Consider the following 9,253-nt stretch of genomic DNA (forward strand, 5'->3'; position numbering starts at 1 on the left):
AGTGCCCTTGAACTCTTTCCAGCGTTACAAACAAAGGGCAATATTTCTTCTATTTTTATATACTTGGAGAAAGTAATTCGAAGAACAAATGATGTCTTTCCTTTCAGTTCTTTTTCCTTTACTCTTATTTTGTATGTAAAACAATTTGTGACATAAATTTAAGCTCTCTTCCTTTCTGCTCCACTTTGGACAGAATCTGCAGCATACCAACAATTCCATTAATCCAACTGGCTTTATCCAAGATTTATTGCAAACAAATGAAAACCAGTCATGATGAATTAAATCACATATATATTTTTATATTTTTGAAGTAAAACTTTATCCCAGGTTGGTAATATAAATAAGACATTAATTCTTATAGGCCAATGTTATTTTAGCACAATATTGATTTAGAAAGGCATTGGATAAATTGAAATGGTCTTAAATATATATTACTCCACATTATATTTTACTATGGAAAGTCAGGAACATGGAACTTTATTTGGCTTCATAGACTTTAAGGCATGATCATGGAGTTTAATAGATATCTGAGAAGTATTTAACTCAATAGAAGAGTAAAGAGTAGGAGAGAGTTTGCTTTCTGAGTCCAAAGGGCAAAGCTCTAAACATACAAGTTAGCACAATCCTGATATAGAAACCAGCCCCAATCTTGCTCTGTCATTTCATCTACCATCATGGTCAAGACCTATTGGATCGGAAAGAGAGAAGACTTTTCCAAGCAAAGAGTGGTAGACTCTGAAAGTGGGGATGATAGTGTATCTTTCTGAGGGAAAGTCTGTAAAAGAGGCAAGCCATTTTAAAAAGAACTAAAAACCCTGATGATTCCAATTGAGCCATATGCCAGGGTAACTCTCAGGATAAGAAATGAACTATACTTTTTATGCACAAAGTGGGATTTTTAAATAAATGAAATCAAGACTGGCATTAGCATGAGCTGTCCACTCCCCCTCTCCTCCTTCTGGTCTCTTCCAGTCGTTTTTGCCAAAGAACTGAGAATGAATTTTTGAGAGCCAAGGATATGGAAAGGAAGACAAAATAAAGCTGGGAGGATTTTGGCAGAATTACATGCTTAACATACTGCACCATTTCTTTAATATGTTTCAATAGTCCCATGTCATCAGTCAGTAGCTTTCCTTTTCAGAGATTTACAATATATTTTGTTATTTCTTAATTAAGCTTAACACACTGGAATTAATCACTGCTTGATAGTTGGAATCTGTTGGGCTAATTTTCAGCGTTAGCTAATAGAACGTAAGTCTATAGTCACCATTGATATTACCAACCTTAGTATATTATATTTGTCCCCCATCTTCTAGATTATGAATATGTAGGTGAGGCTGCAAGGTACAGTTATGGTATAAGAAAACTGTCCTTGTGTGACTCATGAGATTTTCCCAGTAAACTCTTTCCTGTGTGGAAAGTTATAGGATTTCATATCAAACTTGGAAGTTGCAAATGCATCTAAAGAATATCCAGAACAAGCCCTCTCCTCTCCTTCAAATGCAGCTAAACAAACATTTATTTCACTTGTCAAAAAAGATAATGTGCACATTATCTCTATATCAGGAAATTTAATATGCTTACATAAAATAATTCAGAAGTATTTAGATATCATTATCCCAACGTAAATGTTTTGGAGCTTCTGAAAACTTCAGTAAGGAATTGGTATAAAATAGAAAAATAGCCCCGAGTACAAAGTATGTACCCAGAACTGGTATCAGACTTTTAGTGATTAACACACACACACACACACACACACACACACACACACAGATAGAATAAATTTCACGTACATGCTGAAGCATATGAACAGGTGTTATCTTTTTTTTTTTTGCAAATGAGAATGTTAAGAATATTAGTTGAGGTATCAGCTTGCTCTATAAATAATTTATCTAAATTTATAGCCCTACTTTCAGTGTTGCTCAGAGTATAAAAGGAAAAGCTGGAGGCAGGAAGGCAGTCAGTGATCAACTGAAGAAAGAACAGGGTCAGTATAATACCATGTTCTTTTCTCAGCATGAGATTTTTATTTGTTCAAGTTCTCCAAAATATTGTTGTTAGATTCTTTCCCCAGTTTATCCCATTACCTGGATTACTAGTTGACAGTTGTCACAAAAGCACTCTCTGATCTAGCTTTGGCTGTAATGGTGTAATGCTCCTCGTGTGACTCTGACAAGTGTCTCTCCAGAGCATCTACATTGCCTGTGCTGTTTACAAGCTCTGAATTTCTTAAACCTTCTCCATCATCTTGGACAGATAGTGCTCATTGTTCTTCATCACAACAGCCTAAACCAAGCAGGTACAACTCAGACCCTAATTTTACCAAAGAAAAAACAGAAGATCAGAAAATTCATGTGCCTTCCTCAAGTCTAGGAACTAGAATCTATGCTCATATGCATCTAATTTTAGAGGCAGAGCTTCACATGCCACTTGAAGAAATGGGCGTCCCCAACCCAGACTCAGGGAAGCACCTGCGAGCTGTGCCACTTTGGTCAAAATACTTAATTATGTAAGCATTTGTTTTCTCTCTCCCTTTGTCAAATGTGTCTAATGACCACATTCTTTTTATTAAAATATATGATAATTAATGAAAATAAAACACTTAAAAAACACTTTTAGTGTAGTAGTGCTAGCACAGTTATTGTAGTTGGGTTAAAATGGATGGGTTGGTTCCATGAATACTCTGAATGTCCAGGCTAATCTGAAATTAGGACCAGCTGCTTACCGGAGTCTGAACCTATGGGGTAGTCTTAAGACCAAAGGTTTAAGTTAAAGAATTGCTTGCATCATCCGGTGAAGAGCTTGCTGGTGATTAAGTCCATAAGCATAGGTCTTACCCTGGTAATTCACTGTGAAGAGGCAGCTACATTGTAAACAGGGAAGAGTTAAGAGTGGAGGCTTCTTCTGCACACCGGGGTCTCATCTGACTGTCTCTCCTTCTCTCTCTCTCTCTCTCTCTCTTTCTTTTTTTTTTTTTTTTTTTTTTTTTTTTTTGGTTTTTCGAGACAGGGTTTCTCTGTATAGCCCTGGCTGTCCTGGAGCTCACTTTGTAGACCAGGCTGGCCTCGAACTCAGAAATCTGCCTGCCTCTGCCTCGGGAGAGCTGGGATTAAAGGCACGCGCCACCACGCCCGGCTCTCCTCTTTTTGGAAAGAAAGACGTGACTGCAATGCCTTATAGCTGGACATTTCAGGCTCTTTTAGCATTCTAGTGAAGACATTTGCATTTATTTCTTTTCTACATTTCAGTCTGTTCATTACTTTTAATAATATGGTAATAGAAATACAACAAAATTTGGTTCCTCAGCGTTGAGTCTTAGGCTGGGGTAGATCTATGTCTTATCTTCGTTGACAGAATAGCAGCATTGCTACACTACTCATACTTCTACCTTCACACAACATTTTTAACTTTATGTGGCACTACATGTGTCAAATTATGATAATTTTTATATTATTAAGTACTTTACTAGTATTTTGTTAAGTTTTAGTATAGTTCTATACTATACCATATTTAAGTAGTTTCCTATTCAGAGGTAACTTTTTTTTTAAGTTATATCTTTTTTTCTATTTCTGACTTTGTCCTCTTGATGTAAATATATTACGGATAGTTCATTTCACACTGCGGTTCTTTATCAGCACAATACAAAGAGCTCTGCAAACTTGTAGCATTTTTCCTATGAAGATCTTGAAATAAAAATGATCAACAGTAAATACTCAAACTACAGCAGCAGTTTTAAATATTTTATAATCCAATCAAATTGTTTGAGTAGTAATGCATTTAAATGTTGTTATGGAATCCCCTCCAGACGTTCTAAAATGGTTACTCTCTTCCTCGCTTTGCTAGTTCTGAATTTCATAAGGGATGACAGTTTTTAATAACGGAGTATTTGACTTACAGATCAGTGTTTCTTTTTGCATCTCAATATGATCTATCATTTTATGGCTTGACTTTCAGAGGGACACAGCTACAAATTATCTTTTATTAATGAACATATATGCATCTGTTGTCACTACTGTAATTAAAATGATCTTAAACGAAAAGTCTCATCTGAGTCATTTCATATCTTTTTAGGTATTTAGAAGAAGTAATTTTACCTTTCTGGTTCTTAAACAGATTTTTTTCGTGGAGTATTCTCACATGGAAGAAGAGTTAAGAGATCTATGAAGTCCCTTTTAGATGGGTACCAATCACATTTATGAGAGCTGCAGTCTTGTGATTTTTGTCTCAAAGGTTCCGTCTCCTATCAGCACATTAGGGATTAGGATTTCAACATATAAATTTTTGGAGGACATATGTATTTCGCTCACAATACTCCAAAAAGATAAATGTGTTTCCCTCTTTATCTAAAGGAATTACAAGTATGATTGCTTGACCTTTCTCTGAAATTTCCAGCATAAGTTATTTGTCTACCACAAAATATTCTTGTAACAAACCTCATTGCTCTTTAAGCAAATCATTAATATTTAATTAAGGCACAGGAACCCTTCCTCCACAACTTAGTGCTATAAATGTGAGATACCATCTCTTCTGAATTCCTTTCTGCTCCATGTTGAGCTCTGATCCAAGTTTTTAGGCCACATTTTTTCATCTCAGCATTACTCCACTTATTCATTCTATTCTTAAATTTTGATCTTGCTTAGTTGAAAAATTCTTCCTTATGGAAATTACGCATGCCCAATCCCTCTGATGGACTATAACCTGAATTCCAGTTGACACACGAGACTTTTTAATGCATGTGCTGTTTTCTGATGCCGACAGGCTTCATGCCGTGCCATACAATCAATGCACAACCCAGATGTCCAACTTATTTGTCTATTGTCGACCCAGGCCACATTTGCAGAGTGTTCTTTTCAGGAAAAGGCCTCATCTAACTCTTTTGCTAATTCTTCATGTATACCAATCACATTTTAGAACTCTGAAGAAAATTTGATTTGGAAACCACTTATTGTGTATTTAAGTCAATTACTACTAGACACTAGTAAACAATGGCTGCATTTTTTTCCTTTTTGTATGTAAACCTAGCTGTTATATAAAGCTTAAATAAATTCCTGTTGTAAGTTTTTCTTTATATTTAGCAAGTATGTACTTTGGGCTTGTTAGGTGTTGTTAGGTACTATTCTATGGGGGAAAGTATGTCACTTTCCATGAGCAGACTGTCTTATTCATGTAGTGTTTTACCTGACTGGGTCTGGCATGAACCAGAGCAAACATCTCCTGATTCCTTCTGGAATAATTAGGTTTGCTGTGACTTGACTTTCTGATTTGAGTCTAGTTGCCTATAGTTAAATGTTCATGGACTCTCCAATCATGTCCATAAGCATACGTAATTATAAATGTAAACTATCTATGTTCATTAATGTGTGTACACCATATGAGTGTTCCCGTTGAGTTTCTCTATGTTTTGATTATGTCACTTTTTTGCTTCTTTCAGCAAATTACAGCAATTCTATAGGATGAAAAAAAAAAAACATGCAACCACCTTGGTAACTATGTGGTAGATTCTCTCAGAGTTGCTAAGGAATGTATGACAATGGATGATGCTTCTTGAGAGCTGGTCTTTGCAGCTGCCGAAGTGCATCATCATCTGGATGTCTACCCTACTTAGAGATCCATACTCTTAGACTGGGGACAAATGTAGCCATTTTGAGAATGTAGAAGTTATTGTATTTTCAAGCATGTGTTCCAACACTGGTTGAAAATTTCTATAAATAAGCAAAATGTGTAGAAGTATGTATTAAATTTTTTGGGATGTCCTAGCAGGAAAGTAATTTGTTTATTTATTTTAATGATACTTTTTGTTCATTGCAAGTTTTATACATTTATATAATGTACATTGATAAAATCCATTCACTCATATCTTCCTCACTGAAGAACAACTCCATCATCTCCCTAACTTCATGTCTTCTTTTTGTGTCTTTTATTATCAATGACTCTGAGCCTATTGAGTGCTATACATGAGCATGTGAGTATGTGGCCATCCAATGAGGCACGAGCAACATACTAGTGGTCACATTCCCAAAAGAGAGTCACTATTTCTCCCTCAGGAGTTCCTCTGATAGGGGTGGAAACTCATGCATTTCTTAGTATGTATGTCTGAATTTTGACTGGCTTTATCTTGTGCAGGTAACCACAGATATTATGAATTGATACATGTAACAGCCATGTCATGTAAAGAAGTCACCGTTTCAGCCACCTCTGTCTCCTCTTCTGTGATGTTCTCTGAGCCTTTAATGGTGGGAGTTGATATAGATGACACAACTGAGCACTCAGAGTTATTTATACTCAGTAAAAACTCATAACTGGAGTCTCTGTACTAACCACTACCCACTGCAAAAAGGGGCTTAACTGGCCAAAATCAAGAGCAGCACAAATATAAATATATAGAAGGCACTTTCACAGCATGAGTTTTAGCAAAATCAGCAGCAGTAAGTTACGGCCTCAGAGCCTATAATCATTCCAGTCTTGGGCTTTTGATCAGGTTTATAGTGCCAGACATGACATTCCCTCACATAGAGCAGGCTTCATATTCAATCAGGAGGAAATTAACTACTCCTGTAACTATCATACCACTATGTCATCAGTGAGCACATCTTGCTAGCAGGTCAGTGTTGGAACATCCAGTCTAGCATTATGTAAAACCACTGATGTCTTGGCCCCTTCAGAAACCTTTATAGCATCTTCTGGCACTATGTAAGCTATTTCTCAAGGAGAGAGTTTCCTGCTCATTTTGAGGTTGATTTCTCCACGTCTGTTAGCAGTAAAATCTTGAGTTATATAGTTTTAATCAATTGTAAAGTTTCTCAAGACTTTTTAGCCAAATTAATGTACTATACTATAGAACTTAACCTTTTCTTTTTCTGGTTTTCTTAAAGTATTTCTCATGTGATGTCTTTAGAGATGAAAAGTTTAGGAAACTCTGAGAAACAAGAGCACAGTGTATAATCGGTAGTATATTTGAGAATCTTAAAGCACAGTGTATAATCGGTAGTATATTTGAGAATCTTAATTCAAATCATGTTATTAATATTATAAATTGTTAATGACTATTGAGTTAAAGCTATGCCATCATACTCTTCCTCAGAGATATAGAAAGAGACGTGAAAAAAATCTGTTCCTTTTTTATGCTTGAAGAGTTAAAAAAATAAATTCAAAGTATGCACCTCCCAAAAGAACCCCTAGAGAACCTGTTTGTGCTGCCTGCTTCTCTCAATGGCTCTTAGAAGGGCATTTAGGGCTAGACTTCATCCTCCCTGTTTAGAGCTACTACAGACCCCAAAATCAGCTCTCAAGAGTTTTCATCTCAAGTTAGCCTTAACCTTTGATGAATAAGTATGGCAATCATTGAGAACTCTCTCCAAAGCTCATTCAAAGCCATCTCTTCTTCCTCAGGTAAGAGGTGGACATCTAGAGAAAGCTTAACTGTCAATACCACAGCAGCCAGGGCTAATTGGTTGCTGGTGTGTGTTAGGACAGGAGAAAATGTCTCTCAGTTTTTCTCCGGTCGTATAAGGTCAGGAACATAAAATACAGATGTAGAGAACTTCTACCACAATCAAAAGACAAATAAAAATCAGAGGTGCCAAAGAGCAAATGCAGATGTGATTGACTACAGATGCCACAGTCTTTTCATGGTTCATTGTCTGCCAGTCTGTCTCTGACATACTGAGGCACTCATTTCTCCCAGGGTATGTAAGGACTGGGACGGCAAAGTGTACACTCCCTTTCTCTGGATGTTTATCTGTATCTAAAATTAAGCATTGTATTTTAGAATCATAACCAAGAAGACAATTCCACTGGGGGAGTCAAGATTCCGGTCACTCTGCTCCCAGAGGCGACCTTACTGTGTGTGAAAATTACCATGGAGAAGAGATTTATTTAGGTAACCCACAAAAATAGTGGCATCATTTTTTGTAGAAAGTATAGAAATGCTAGAATCTGTCTAAGATTGTTCGCACTTGTTTGTCAGGGAGTTTATGTAAGCTTATTTTCAGACTCTCAAGGTTTAGATCTCGTGGACTTAGTTTACTTATGATGCTAATTATAAATGATGTGTGATTTTACTCTGGAATAAAGCCTCACAGTTCCTTTATAAGTGAACTTTGTGGGTGAAATGTTTTCCTTGTACTTCCTCGTATACCTAAAATAACAGTACCAACAATGTTTTCATTGCACAAAGCTTCTGCAAAAAATTTGAACAAAGCCAGCAGTCAGTAAAGGACAAAGGCCCAGATGAAACTACTCAGTGGGTCAATAATTTAACAAGTTCAGAAAGTGTGCAGTATCAGTTCACATGGAAATCTGTAAGATAGATTTCTTCATTAAAAATCTATTAAGGGGTAGAAGGAATTTATTAAACAAATTATTAATATTTCAGGGCACTGCTAACTAGCAAATTAAAACAAAGATAAAATAGGAAAAGAAAAATATATTTCAAGATTAAAAATGAATTTCTACTTTACAGTGAATTTTACCAAAGGCTAATTATATCTCAAACATTTTAGTTTAGGAGTTTAATTTCTTTCCCTTTTTTGAATCATAAGGTAACAAGTAGTCCATGCTGTTTTTCCTTTATTTTATCCAGTGCTACTCTGAGTCACATTTTTTCTTTATAAGAAATAAAGCACACATATATTACTTGCATGAAGTACTTATATTGAATATTTTCCCCCACAGAACAAATCACCAGAAAAAATAGCCACAAATGTTCCTTACTTTTCTTTGCTTTTGTAATGGTGCCGTGAGCCCTGATGACCTCTAGTCTCCTCTGGGTATTTTAGTTTCCAATTATAAGTGGGTGCTTTGTCCTTTTTAAATAATGCTTTCTGAAGGTGTTTGTCATGTGGTATGTAAGTTGTGTTTGCATTATGGCAAGTCAAAAGGATAGAGTTTGTAAACTGCGAGTTATAGTTTCATCAAAAACAACTCTGAGAAACTATATTTTATTCCTTTAATTTCAGTCAAATATTTGGTTCAATTAACTAAAACCCTATTATACCATTTGGAATATACTCTTCAGAACTTATGACAGTACAACATTATAAAAGCTTTTAAAGGTTTTATTAAGAGACTGTCATTTGCCATTTGAATATAGACATTTTGAAGGATTGCTTATATATTCTGAAATAATGAAACTCGTTTTGGTTTTAATGATCTAGCCATTCATGTATGCCTGCCTCTATCAAATATTTCTCAATCATACTTTCTGCTAAAATATTGCAAGTTTCTTGTTGCTAAACTATAGAAAAATGGGACT

Source organism: Mus musculus, chromosome 11, assembly GCF_000001635.26.
Source record: "Mus musculus strain C57BL/6J chromosome 11, GRCm38.p6 C57BL/6J".
NCBI lineage: Eukaryota > Metazoa > Chordata > Mammalia > Rodentia > Muridae > Mus > Mus musculus.